The sequence below is a fragment of the Muscardinus avellanarius genome (genome assembly GCF_963383645.1).
Source record: "Muscardinus avellanarius genome assembly, chromosome: 4".
Taxonomy (NCBI): Eukaryota; Metazoa; Chordata; class Mammalia; order Rodentia; family Gliridae; genus Muscardinus; species Muscardinus avellanarius.
In genome coordinates, this window is record NC_137789.1 from 90,158,689 (window position 1) to 90,173,405 (window position 14,717).

The following is a 14,717-nucleotide window of genomic DNA, read 5'->3' on the forward strand; positions in this document are numbered from 1 at the left end:
ATCCTCTAATAATATATTGTACCCATGAATATGCTTGCACTTATATCTTAGTGCAGTTGTGCTATTTCTATAGGATAGATTTAATTTGGATGGCTGAGTCACATAGTATTACACTTACAATTTTGATAGATTTCTCTCTAAAAGAAATTTAATCATTCAACAAATATTTATTGGATATCTGTTGTTGGTTTTGTTATTTTGTTTTTGTTTGTTTTGTTTTGTTGTTGTTGTTGTTGTTGTTGTTTGTTGTTGTTGTTTGCGGTACTGGGGATGGAATCCAGGACATTCTACCTCTGAGCTACACCCCCATCCCTATTTTTTATTCTTTATTTTGAAACAGGGCCTCACTGAGTTGCAGAGGGCCTCACTAAATAGCTGAGGCTGTCTATGAACTGTGATCCTCCAGTCTCAGCCTCCCAAATGCTGGGATTACAAGCGTGCGCCACCACGCCCGGCTTAGATATGTTTTATGTCAGACATTTATGAGGCTTTGGGAATTTGGCTATGAAGAAAACAGACATGGTTCCTAACGAAGTACATTATCACTAAACAAATAATCACACAAATCACTGTTGTACTTGTAGTAACTGTTCTGAAGGAAAAGAACAGCGTGGTCATGGAATGTAGACAGAGGACACTGTCTTAGATTGGGCATTTGGGGACAACTTCATTAAGCTGAGGACTAAAGGATGACTAGGAGAGACCAGGAAGGCTGGGAGTCTGGGGGAGGAGTGAGGGAGAAAGCCTTGCAGACAGAGGGAAGCCTGCGTGAAGCTTGGAAGTAGAACAGAACCGGTGAAGTGTGAGGAGCACTGGGGCCAGCCAGTGTACAGGGACAAGAGCTGGGACCCAGGCTGAAGAGGACGACTGGGCCAGGCAGGCCTTCTGGGCTGCCAATTACAGTCTCTCCAACACTGCACAAAGGGCTCCATTTCTTGCATTTTTGAGACCAGCAATATTTAGAGGTGTTTTCTTCCCCCCAGTCTACTGCTGTGTGAACATTCCTTGATTTTCATTAAAAGCCTTTTTGAGAAGCACATAACTCATGTTGAGATCAGAACGTGCATAAAATTTATTTCATGATGCTAGCCAAATTCCCCAAATCCCTGTGCATCCCAGCATATTTCTTCTATTTTAGGACTTGAAATATGAGAGAAATTTCCTGTTTCTGCAAAGCCAATTTGTTCATGCAAAGCAAACTATGCTTCTTCCATTCAGCTCGTGTTCCTGGATGCTCCTTCTGGGGGTCCTGGATTCTGCCTTGTTCTAGTCAATAAAATGCAAGTCTTGTGGGAAGGAGAGTGCTAGGCGGTTGGTCCTTTAGAATCACACCTTCCATTTCCTTCCTTGAAGGTGCAGGTGTCTTCTCAGGGATCCCATAGAATCTAAGCCCCATACTGTCACTTAATTTCTTCTTCTTTTTTTTAAAATAAAAATTTATTGGTGCATTGTAGTCATACATCTTAATGGGATAAAAAAAAAATTGTGGAGATATTATACTTGCACACATCACCCAATCAGCCCCTCCCCAATCCCTAACCCCTCCCTCCCACCTACCCATGCTTGGCTTCCTGATTGACTTTGATATGTTTAAGTACATCATGTGCTTTAAAGAGTTTCCCTCTTCCCCTCCCATCCCCTCTGATAGGTCACCTTCATTGCTCCTCTATAGGGTCCCTTCTTCATCTAGAGTTCCTCCTGTTACCCATTTCTCCCTAGTTTTTACACATTAGGGAAAGCATCTGATTTCTTCTGTTTTGTGACATTTTACTGTAAATGCCATACTTTTGTTCTCCCTTATGGCTGGGCAAAATTCCATTGCATACATGTCCCGTAGTTTTGAAATCCACTCATCCATTGGTTCCACAAACTGTGGCTGGTTCCACAGTTTGGCAAGGGTGAACTGTGCAGCTGTAAACATGGTTGCTCATGCATTAGTTTGGTATTTTCATTTTCATTCTTTTTGGTAGATACCCAGAAGAGGTATTGCTGGATCATATGCTAAGTTTCTTTTCCTTCTTCTGAGGATTTTCCAAACTGTTTTCCAAAGTGGTTGCACCAACTTGCAATCCCACCAACAATGTATTAGAGCTTCTATTTCTCCATATCCAATCAATTAGAGTTTCCTTCTTCCTTGGAAGTCCTTCTTTTAATTTCCACATGGATTCCCACTTACTGAAATCCTGAAAGCCAGAAGGTGAGTAACTTTGACAAGATGATCCACTCACAACCAATTTTCTTTTTAATAGAGGTCACTTGGATCGGGGAAGCTGCTGAGAGATGAGGTGAGGCAGCGGCAGCTTCTAGAGCTTCATGGCCGCACAGTTGCAGAGACCAGTCGGCCCTTTGCTGTGGAGCAGGCCCCGGTCCCAGCCCCAGCCCCAGCCCCTCTCCACGGCAGGCTCCAGGCCTGGCCTTGCTGGCTCCAGACCCGGCCCTGCTGCACAGCAGGCTCCGATCCCCGTCACTGTGGTCAGGACGTCTACAGAAGTTTCCATTTTCCTTCCTTTTTTTTTTTTTTTTTTTAGTAGGAGAAAAGAGCAGTATCATTTGTAGAAGCTGGGAGCCCAGTTACCTAGCAGTAATGGATTTTATCTCCCCATCAAAAGTTGAGGCCCACAGCCTCACCATGGAGAGCGGGATCCGCTGCTCCAAGTACACCTCCGCCCCCAGCGCAGTGCAGAGGAGCATGGCGGCCATGAGCGGTGAGGTCTCCCAGGATGCCAGGCGCAGTGAGCTGGACCAGCAATATGGGCATGTTCCTTCCGACTTGTTCTGGACATTTTTCTTACATAGTATGTTGTCCAGAATTCCTGAGCATGTGCAGCAGGAGCAGTCTGTTTGGGGAGAGTTCTTCAAAATCAAGGTGGATTGGATTGGATCTCTCTGCCTCTCCCAAATACTGGCCACCACCGCTGCCGCCATCTTGGTCCATCTCTGTGGAACTTTTTCTTACATAGTATGTTGTCCAGAGTTCCTGAGTGTGTGGAGCAGGAACAGTCTACTTTTGGGGAGATTTCTTCAAAAATTCAAGGTGGATTTGATTGGATCTGTCTGCCTCTCCTGAATACTGGCCACCAACACTGCCGCTGCCACCACTGCCGCCGCCACAGCCATCTTGGTCCATCTCGTCTCTCTTATATTTTAGGTAGGAAGTCATGGCTGAAAATGTCTCTGTATGTGGTCCCAATCATATTAAACCAAAATCTGTTGTCTGGGTTTCTCATAGGCGTACATGTGCTATTTGGCCGCTGCCAGCTGTCGCTGCTACAGCCACGACCGCTGCCATTTTCCTTCCTCTAGACTTAATTTCTTTGTATTGGTGCTCAATTAAGTTTTTTTTTTTCCAGTACTAGGGATGGAACTCAGGGGCTTTCTACCTCCTAGCTGCACCCCCAGGCCAATTTTTTATTCTTTATTTTGAAACCGGGTCTCACTAAGTTGCAGAGGGCCTCACCAAGCAGCTGAGGCTGGCCGTGAACTGCGATCCTCTAGTCTCAGCCCCCCTAATGCTGGGATTACAAGCGTGCACCACCACATCTGGCTTTAATTAAGTATTTGTTGAATGGATATATCATATTAGCACATGCCTAGAAAAAAACATCTACATTACAGTATTCAATGTAATTCTGTACAACCAATAAAGAGGAGGTAGATAAGCCAGGCGTGGTGGTGCACGCTTGTAATCCCAGTATTTGGGAGAGTGAGATAGGAGGATTGCAGGTTCTTGGCCAGCCTCAGCTACTTAGTGAGGCTTCTGCAACTTAGTAAGACCTTGTTTCAAAATAAAGAATAAAAAAGGAAAATAGGTCTGAGGGTGCAGATTGAAGATAGAATGTCCCTGGGCTCCATCCCTAGTGAAAAAAAAAGAAAAGAAGAAGAAGAAGAAGAAGAAGAAGAAGAAGAAGAAGAAGAAGGAGGAGGAGGAGGAGGAGGAGGAGGAGGAGGAGGAGGAGGAGGAGAAGGAGGAGGAGGAGGAGGAGGAGGAAGAGGAGGAGGAGGAGGAGGAGGAGAAGGAAGAAGAAGAAGAAGAAGAAGAAGAAGAAGAAGAGGAAGAGGAAGAGGAGGAGGAGGAGAAGGGTAGATAGCCGGGAGTGGTGGCTTATGCCTATAATACCAGTGCTTGGGAGGCTGAGACAAGGAGGACCACAGATCTAAAGCCAGCCTCAGCAATTTAGCAACACTTCACAACCTAGCAAGACCCAAGTGAGATCCTGGTTCAAAACAAAAAGTAGAAAGGGCTTGGGATGTAGCTTAGAGGTAGAATACCCCTGGGCTCCATCCCCTGTACCACACATACACAATAGTTATATATACACATATATACACAATATACGAACGCTATCCACTTATTTACATATTTCTATACTGTGAATTTGTTACAGTGCACATGTGTTCATGAATAACTGAGTGAGTGGACGAGTGACTCCAACTCTTTGGGGCTCAGAGAAGGTGAATGGAGGAGAAAATCCAGTCCTCAAGTTCTCTCTATTAAGTACATCTGGAACCTACTTTTTCAACTTATATTTGTCTTTGTTATTTTCTTCTTCTCTGTAGTGACTTTATTTTTTCTCCTGGTACTGGGTATTAAACCCAGGGACATTCTACTTCTGAGCTACACCCCCAGCCCTTTTTAATTTTTGTGTGGAAACAGGGACTTGCTATGAAGAGCCTAGTCAAGTAGCTGAGGCTGTCTGAGAACCACAATTCTCTGGTCTCAGCCTCCTGAATGCTGGGATTACAAGTGTATGCAACCATGCCTGGCTAGTGATTCTTTAAAAAAAGAATTATTTTGGTGCTGGAAGTTGAACCCAGAGTTTCACACATGCTCAGCAAATGGTGCACACTGAATTATACCCCTGCCTTTGACTTATAATTGAATAATAATTTTATAAACCAATTTCAAAGACTAATAATGATATAATAAATAGAAATAGGTTTGAGTCAGGCATGGTAATGCATGCCTGTAATCCCAGTACTTGGGAGGCTGAAATAGGAGAATCTAAGGTTTAAGGCCAGCCGGAGCAACTTAGCAAGACCTTTAGCAACTTAGTGAGACCCTGTTTCAAAATAGGTTGGGGGTAAAGCCAGGCGTGGTGGCACACGCTTGTAATCCCAGCATTCAGGAGGCTGAAACCGGAGGATCGCCGTTCGCGGACAGCCTCAGCTACTTAGTGAGGCCCTCTGCAGCTTAGTGAGACCCGGTTTCAAAATAAAGAATAAAAATAGGGCAAGGGGTGTGGCTCGGAGGTCAAATGCCTCTGGGTTCCATCCCAGACCCACACACACAAAAAAAAATGGGTTGGGGTGTAGCTGAGTGGTAGAATGCTCCTAGGTTCAATCCTCAGTACTAAAAAATAGCTTTGAAACAATATAAACTGTAGTTTTGGGGGAAAAATATATGTATAGAAAAAGATGTGAAAAAATGAATAGGACTATCTGTGGGTATGAGGTAGACTAACTGAAAACACTACTTCTTATTGCCTGAATATTTTACAATATGCATATATTTATTTTAATATTATGAACAATGATAAGAATTTAGCTTGCTTGCTTTTTTTTTTCTTTTTTTCAGTACTGGGGATGGATCCCAGGGACATTCTACCTCCGGGCTACACCCTAACCCTACTTTTTATTCTTTATTTTGAAACAGGGTCTCAGTCGGGTGTGGTGGCACACACTTGTAATCCCAGTACTTGGGAGGCTGAGACAAAAGGATCACAGGTTTGCAGCCAGCCTCAGCTACTTAGTTAGGCCTGCAACTTAGTGAGACCCTGTTTCAAAATAAAGAATAAAAATTAGGGCTAGGGTGTAGCTTGAAGGTAGAATGCCCCTGGGTTCAATCCCCAGAACTGCAAAGAGAGGGAGAGAGCGAGAGCGAGAGAGAGAGGGGAAGAAAGAGGGTCTCAGTAAGTTGCGGAGAGCCTCATTAAGTAGCTGAGACAGCTGCAAACCTGTGATCCTCCTAGCTCAGCCTCCCAAGTACTAGGATTACAAGTGTGTGCCATCAGGCCCAGCTTGATAGTTTAGTTTTCTTTTTTCTACTTTTTCCATATATTCCTTCCTTCCTTCCTTCCTTCCTTCCTTCCTTCCTTCCTTCCATAGATGGAGCATCATGAAACACTAAGTTGCAGAGGGCCTCACTAAGTAGCTGAGGCTGGCTGTGAACCGCCATCCTCCTGTCTCAGCCTCCCAAGTACTGGTATTACAAGGGTATGCCACCATGCTCAGCTTTGAAGGTTTTTACACTTTGGATAATATTGCCTCCTGGTCTAGGCCTCAACCTGACAGCCCTATGATGTTCTGGCTGGAATTACTTCAAGTTGTTAGTAAAGAGCAGGGCTGACCCCACAGTAGGCTCTGACCACACTGGCCACGCACTTGGCAACCCTTGCACCAGAAGCCACAGAGAGCTTTCTCCAAGAGAGCTTTTCCTAGAAAATAGCATGTACACACCTGGTCATGAAGTTGATGGGCACCTCTCAGAATGATGGATGAGGTAGATTTCCTGGCACCTAGCCATCCTGGAGCCACTTTCCATTTTTACTGCCAGGATTAAGTGGCTCTTTGGTTTCTTATTTCCACCATCAGTGTTTCATGATGCTCCATAAGCTTTGGAATCAGAAAGACCTGATCTCACACTCACTGAGATGTGGTAGAAAGACCAAAATGAAAACACGGACAGTTTCATGTGTTGTCAGGAATGTAGGACAACTAGAACTCTCCTACGGGTCTTCTGGGAGTATAAAATGGCCTGATCACCTTGGAAATACAGTTTGGCAAGACAGTGTTCAACAAAGTTAAATATATTCTTATCCAAGAGGAATGTTCATGGCAGTGTTATTCAAACTACATTACTGGAAGCTGGGTGTGGTGGTGCATGCTTGTAATCCTAGTACTTGGGAGGCTGAGACAGGAGGATCGCTGACTTGTGGCCAGCCTCAGCTACTTAGTGAGGCCCTCGGCAACTTACACTCTGTTTCAAACTAAAAAAATGGTAAAAATAGGGCTGAGGGTGTAGCTTAGAGTTAGAATGCCCAAAAGTCCAAACACAGTACTTCACACACATACAACATACACTCCCGGAAAAAATCTGAACATTCATCAACAGGAGTATGGATAAATAAGTTGGGTGTTATATTCATAAACTGGAGCACTTCTTAGCAGTTTAAAGGAACAGACTACTTATATATACAACAATGTGTACAAATCCCAGATACATTATGTGGAGCAAAATAAGTTAGATACAGTATTATTCCACCCTATTGTGTGTGGGGTACTGGGGATTGAACCCAGGGTCCTTCTACCTCTGAGTTACAGCCCCAGCCCTATTTTATTTTTTATTTTGAAACAAGGTCTCTCTAAGTTGTAGAGGGTCTCACTAAGTAGCTAAGGCTGGCTGCAAATCTGTGATTCTCCTGTCTCAGCCTCCCAAGTTTTGGGATTACATATGTGTGACACTACAACTGCTTGATTCCACTCTTAGGAAGTTCAAGAATACGTAAAACTAATATATGAGGACAGAAGTCAAACTGCTGGTCACTGTGGGGCTGGAGAGTGAGTATTTGCCGGAAAGGGGCATGAAGGACCTTTGGAGAGTAATGAAAATGCTCCTGATACGGACAGTGCTGCATGCTGCATGCATAGTAAGTGGATGTAAGTTATAAGTCAATAAAGAATCCTGAGAGGGAGCTGGAGGAGGGAGAAGCACACCCTGGTTCTGGTTCCCAGCTCTCACTCTGACCAGTGACCACTGGGGACTGCTGAGGATTGCCTGCCTGCCTGCCTGCCTGCCTGCCTGCCTTTGGGATGAGGGTCTAGGGTCTAGCTATGTTACCCAGGCTGAACATGAATCCCAGGGCTCTAGTGATTCTTCCATCTCAGCCTCCTGAGTAGCTGGGACTACAGGCACACACACACCACCATGCCTGGCTCAATTACTTTATATTACTGAGCTCCTCTCCTCATTTATAAAATGGGAATTATAATAGTACATTTCTCATAGGGTGGTTTTGAGATTCAAATGAGATAATGCACAACAATCTCTTAGCGCAAGAGCCTGAAAAATACTAAAAGCTGAGTCAAAGTTACGTTGCTGTTGGTCTCTTCTGTCACCTCCTCCACCAGGAGCAGCCTCTGAAGCCTCACCCTGAAGAGCAGTCCCACCTCCTGTTAGGTCAGCTCCCAGGCCAATTCCCAAGCCCTACATCACTACATGCTGTCCTGCTCACAGAATCCACAGGGCTCTAGTGACTAGAAAGAAGTTTCATGGAATTCCAAACAGGAAGCAGCAGAGTTGATCATCTGTGACCTGAATATAGCTACCATTATCTCATTGCGGTTTCTTGTTTCTCTGACAGAGGAAACACCCACGACTTTCTTGAAGTTATTCTAAACACTCAGTTCCTTGTTTGGCTCTGGCAGGATAATGTTACCCCTGGGTGCTCTTGTGCTTTGAGCTGTGGCCTCCCTGACAGCCTGGGCTCCAGCTCAGCAGCCAGCCTATGGGGGCAGCCATCCCCTCCGCACAGGGGGCAGCAACTGGGGCAGATCAGAAAAAGAGTCTACCAGGCCGGGCGTGGTGGGCACTTCTGTAATCCCAGCATTCAGGAGGCTGAGACCAGAGGATCGCGGTTCGCGGACAGCCTCAGCTACTTAGTGAGGCCCTTCACAACTCAGTGAGAACCTGTTTCAAAATAAAGAATAAAAAATAGGGCAGGGGGTGTAGCTCGGAGGTCAAATGCCTCTGGGTTCCATCCCCAAACCCGCAAAAAAGAAAAAAAAAGAAAAGAAAAAGTCTACGTTTGGACGAGAGGAAATTAAAAAAAAGCAAAAACTTTAAATACAACATCCACTTTTTGTTCCTCTTCAAGTGAACACCCAGGCAGAACTGAGGTGCTGGGAGGGGAGCATCACCAGCTTCTTTTCCTCATCACTAGTTTCTAAATTACACTCCATCCTTAGCTGCTCCTCACTGGTTCTGTTCTTCTCTGGGAAACAAATCTAACCTCCTGGTTCATCTACCCTCCAGGTGAGCAGGAAAGCCCAGCCTAGAACTCAGGTTTGAGCAGAAAGTCCTGTTATCTCTTGTTCCTATTAAACTTGGTGTGGCCAGTACACTGGTGCACACCTGTAATCCCAGTGGTTGGGAGGCTGAGACAGGAGGATTGCAGGTTCAAGGACAGCCTGGGAAACTTAAAGAGACCCTATCTTAAAATAAAGCAAAAGGGCTAGGTATGTAGCTCAGTGGTAGAGCACCCCTGGGTTCAATCCCCAGTACCAAAAAAATAAAGTAAAATAAAACTCAGTGTCCAGGAGGCTCAGTCAAATTACAAAGTGGACAAGTCTTTTTGCCTTCTCCTGCGGGCCACACCCTGCCCTTGTTCTCTCCCAAAGTTTTTATGATTCCGTATCACTTCTTGCTGCATCTGGGGAACAATGCATCCTGAAGAGTTTAGGATTCAGATGTTCTCTCCCTCTGGAGTGGTTATATTTAAAAAGTGAAAACTTGAGATAGTAATGTTGCAATCAAAGGACTACATCTCTACCAGACAGCTGGGGACTTGTGTCCGGCGTGGAAAGGAAGGAAGGCCCATAGGCCGCTCTGGCCCAGTAGCCACCACTTCTCCCTCAGTGTTCAGGGTGTGGATGACACTGCAGGAGTGGAGTTTAATATATGCTTTTTTTTTTTCTAAAGAGGAACTGGAAGGTGAAACTCCTGTAAATTGGTTAGAACAAAATAGGAAAGCTGAAAAAACAGGTGGCTGCAAAGCCCAGAAAAAATGTGTTGAAAAGCTGCTTGCTGAGCCAGGCGTGGTGGCACACCCTTGTAATTTTAGCATTTGGGAGGCTGAGACAGGAGGATTGCGGTTCTTGAACAGCCTCAGCTACTTAGTGAGGCCCTTTGCAACTCAGTGAAACCTTGTTTCAAAATAAAGAATAAGCTAGTGGGTTGGCACAAGCTTGGGAGGCAGAGACAGGAGGATCGTGCAGGTGGCTTAAGAGACCCTGTTTCCAAATAAAAATATAAAAATAGGTCTGGGAGTGTAGCCCAGAGGTAGAAGGGTTTCCAGGAACCCAGTACCACAAAGAAAGGAAAGAAAGAAGAGAGAGAAAGAAAGAAAGAAAGAAAGAAAGAAAGAAAGAAAGAAAGAAAGAAGGAAGAAATAGGGCTGGGCTGGGCATGTAGCTCAGAGGTAGAATACCCCTGCTGGGTTTCATCCCCAGAACTGAAAGAAAAGGAAAGAAAGAAAGAAAGAAAGAAAGAAAGAAAGAAAGAAAGAAAGAAAGAAAGAAAGAAAGAAAGAAGAAAGAAAGAAAGAAAAAAAGAAAGAAAGAAAAGCAGAGCCGGAACTGAGAGCACGGGGCCTCCCAGGTAGGTCAGAGGAGTGATGGTTGTCAGGATTCAGAGGCTCAGTGGGAAAAACACTTGATTAGCAGGGTGACTAGCTGTCAGCTGGTCAAGCCCTGAGCTGTCACTTAACCTGTCTGAGACCCATTCTCTTCAAAGGGCATGGGATTATAGATAAATTTGGTCTTCTCCTTCTCTTCCTTTTTTTTTTTTTTTTTTTTTTTTTTTTTTTTTTTTTTTTTTTGGTGCTGAGATACCAGGCCTTTGCTAGGCAAGTGGTCTACCACCAAGCTATATCTCCAATTCCTGGTTTTCTTCTTAATGCCTGTTATTAGTCAATGTTCAATGATGAAAGCAGAATTAGTATGAAGGGCATAGAGTAAGAGGCTCATTCTAGTGGTTTGATGCTATGTCATATGTCATTTTAGCTAAACTGTGTACAACTGTTGCTCCTTTTTTTTTTTTCCTTCTTTTTTAGTGCTGGAGATTGAATACAGGGGCTTTCTACGTCTGAGCTATACCTCCATCCCCATTTTTTAGTTTTTATTTTATTTTATTGTTTTGTGGTATGGGGATTTGAACCCAGAGGCACTATACCTGAGCTACATCCCCAGCCCTATTTTTTTTTTTTTTTTTTTTTTGCCATACCAGGGATGTAACCCAGGGGCATTCTATCTCCAAGCTACACCCCCAGCCCTATTTTTTTTTTTACTCTTTATTTTGAAATAGGGTCTCAATGAGTTGCAAAGGGTCTCATTAATTAGCTGAGGCTGTCTGCGAACCACGATCCTCCTGTCTCAGCCTCTCAAATGCTGGGATTACAAGTGTGCACCACCACCGCCTGACTTATTTTTTTATTCTTGTTTGAAACAGTCTCACTTAGTTGCAGAGAGCCTCACTAAGTAGCTGAGACTGACCAAACACTTGTGGCCCTTCTGTCTCAGCCTCCCAAGTACTGAGATAACAAGCCCACCATGCCCAGAATGTTGCTTCTACTTGTAATTGCTGGGCTTGAAGTCAGGAGGAACACATAGTCACAAAGTGGGAAGCAGCAAGGACAAATGGGAACCTGAAAGAAAAAGGGGATACCCACACGATGTGCTAGAACCTGCATCATTCTCCCACCACCTCTACACCCTCCCCCTGCAGCAGTGTGGGGACCTGCAGACGTTGCTGGTTCCTGTGTCATGGAGCTAAACCCATACTTGACTCAGAAACTGAAAAAGCTGAAGAAGGAGGTGTGCGGGGAGCTGGAGGAGCTGTGGACCCCACTTCTGTCCTCGGTGACAAGACAAAGCAGTGGATCTGTGCCACTGTGAGCAAACCCCACGGCACCTGACCTACACTGATCTGCGGAGCATGAACGGCTGCACTTCTGCCCTCCAGAGCTTGTGTGGATTTTCTTCTGGCCACTCCTAGCACAGAAGCAGATACAGAAAGCACTTTTAAAAAGGCAATTCTAGTTTACCTAATATGACATAGAACAAAGCCACCATAATTCTTTTCTGTTTTTACTAAATTATCTTCAATTAGTATGCTTTTTCTTTTCTTTCTTCCTTCCTCCCTTCCTCCCTTCCTTCCTTCCTTTCTTTTCTTTCTTTCTTTCTTTTTTTTTTTGACATGAGGTCTCACTATGTTGTCTGGGCTAACCTCAAACAATTCATTTTTAAAATTTTTTTTTTTGTGTGTGTGTGGTACTGAGTACTGAACCTAGGAGCATTCTACTTCAGAGCTACATCCCTGGCTTTATTTTTTGCTTTATGTTTCAAAACAGGGCCTCACTAAGTTGTGGAGGGCCTCACTAAGTAGCTGAGGCTGGCTGTGAACCTGCGATCCTTCTGTCTCAGCCTCCCAAGTATTGGGATTACAAGTGTGCACCACTACACTGGGTTTTACTATTATTTTTTGTAGTACTGAGGATTGAACCTAGGGGCACGCTACCACTGTACTACATCCCCAGCCCTTTGTATTTTTTATTTTGAGGCAGGGGCTTGGTAAGTTACTCAGGCTGGTCTTGAACCTACACTCCTCCTGTCTCCGCCTCCCAAGGACTGGAAGCACAGGCATGCACCATCTCACTCAACTAATAGCACAATATATAACAGATAAAAGCCAGAAACAATTCAAATATCTGCTAACAACAACACAGATAAATGAGTCATGGTGAATTCACACAATGGAGAACTACAGTAATGGGAATAAATATTCTATAACTATACATGAAATGAATGATTATGTCACAACTATCATACAAAAGAGCACATATGACAGGTGTGGTGGAACAAGCTTGTAATTCCAGTACTTGAGAGGCTGAGACAGGAAGATGGCAGGTTTGAGACCAGCCTCAGAAATTTAGGGAGATTCTCAGCAACTTAGTAAGACCCTGTTTCTCTTTTCTCTTCCTTCCTTCCTTCCTTCCTTCCTTCCTTCCTTCCTTCCTTCCTCTCTCTTTCTTTCTTTCTTTCTTTCTTTCTTTCTTTCCTTTTCTTTCTTTCTCTTTTGTACCCATGGACATTCTATCTCTAAGCTACACCCCTAGCCCTATTTTTTTATTTTTATTTAGAAACAGGGTACATGGGGATGACGCTCTGAACTATACCCCCATGCCAAAGCTGTGAGAGTGAGACCCCGTTTCAAAAAAAAACAACAACAAATGGCAGTAGCTCAGAGGTAAAATGCCCCTGGGTTTCATCCTCAGTACCGAAAAAAAAAAAAAAAAAGCAACATTAATCTATGGATAAGAATTACCATTGGGAGATTAACCAGAAGTAGTCAAGACGGGGGCTTTTGGAGAGTGCTCTTGATTTGGGAGATGGCTCTGTTTCTTTCTCTTTTTTTTATGTTTCCATACTGGGAATGGAAGTCAGGGACATTCTACCTCCCAGCTACACCCCCAGCCTTATTATTATTATTATTATTAGTAGTAGTAGTAGTAGTAGTAGTAGTAGTACTGGGGATGGAACCCAGGGGCCTTCTACCTCCGGGCTACACTCCCAAAGCTATTTTATATTTTATTTGGAAACAGGGTCTCTTAAGCCAGCTGAGGCTGGCTTTGAACCTGTGCGATCCTCCTGTCTCAGCCTCCCAAGCGCAGGGATTACAAGAGTGCGCCACCACGCTCGGCCTTATTTTTTATTCTTTATTTTGAAACAAGGTCTCACTAAGTTTCAGAGGGCCTCACTAAGTAGCTGAGGCTGGCTTGGAACAGTTTCCAGCCTCCCAAGTACTGGGATTACAAGCATGGAGATGGTTCCGTTTCTTTCAGGTGTTGCTTGCCTTTTGAAAACTTATATTCTTGTATATTCATGATTACTGTGCTTTCCTATATATATTATGCTACAATAAACAGCTGGGGTCCTGGGCCCAGGCTCCAGACCTGCTGCTGGTGTATGGCCCTCACACGCCACCCTGGGCTCGGGGCGCAGCCTGCCCGCAGGATAGCACACCCAGCCACTGCTACATCCTGGTGAGCATGAGCCAATGCCCTCCACCCTCGAGACCAATGTACTGGGGAGGAAAGCCCTGCACCTGCCGAGCTTCTGCACCTACGCCAAGTGCATTGTGCAGGTGGATGGAAAGATGGAGCTGTTCCGGAGCCTGATGTCCAAGGGGCTCTCTACTGTGGCTTGGGTAGCATTAAAGGACCCCCTCCTGCCGAGTGTGGTGGCGCACGCTTGTAATCCCAGCATTTGGGAGGCTGAGACCTGAAGATTGCAATTCTCAGACAGCCTCAGCTACTTAGTGAGGCCCTCTGCAACTTAGTGAGACCCTGATCCAAAATAAAGAATACAGCCAGGCATGGTGGCGCACGCTTGTAATCCCCACGCTTGGGAGGCGGAAAGAGGAGGATCACCCAGGTTCGAAGCCAGTCTCACTAGTTTAAGAGACCCTGTTTCCAAATAAAAATGTAAAAAAATAGGTCTGGAAGTGTAGCCCGGAGGAAGAAGGGCTTCCAGGAACCCCAGTACCAAAGAAGAAGAAGAAGGAGAAGGAGAAGGAGAAGGAGAAGGAGAAGGAGAAGGAGAAGGAGAAGGAGAAGGAGAAGGAGAAGGAGAAGGAGAAGGAGGGGAAGGGGAAGGGGTAGAGGAAGGGGAAGGGGAAGAAGAGGATGAGGAAGAGGAAGAGGAAGAAGAAGAAGAAGAAGAAGAAGAAGAAGAAGAAGAAGAAGAAGAAGAAGAAGAAGAAGAAGAAAGAGGAGGAGGAGGAGGAGGAGGAAATAGAGCAGGGAGTGTAGCTCGGAGGTAGAATGCCCGCAAAAAAAAAAAAAAAAAAAAAAAAGGCTCCCCTCCAGCCAGGCATGGTGGCTCACACTTGTAATCCCAGCATTCAGGAGGCTGGACAGGAGGATCACAATTCACAGCCATCC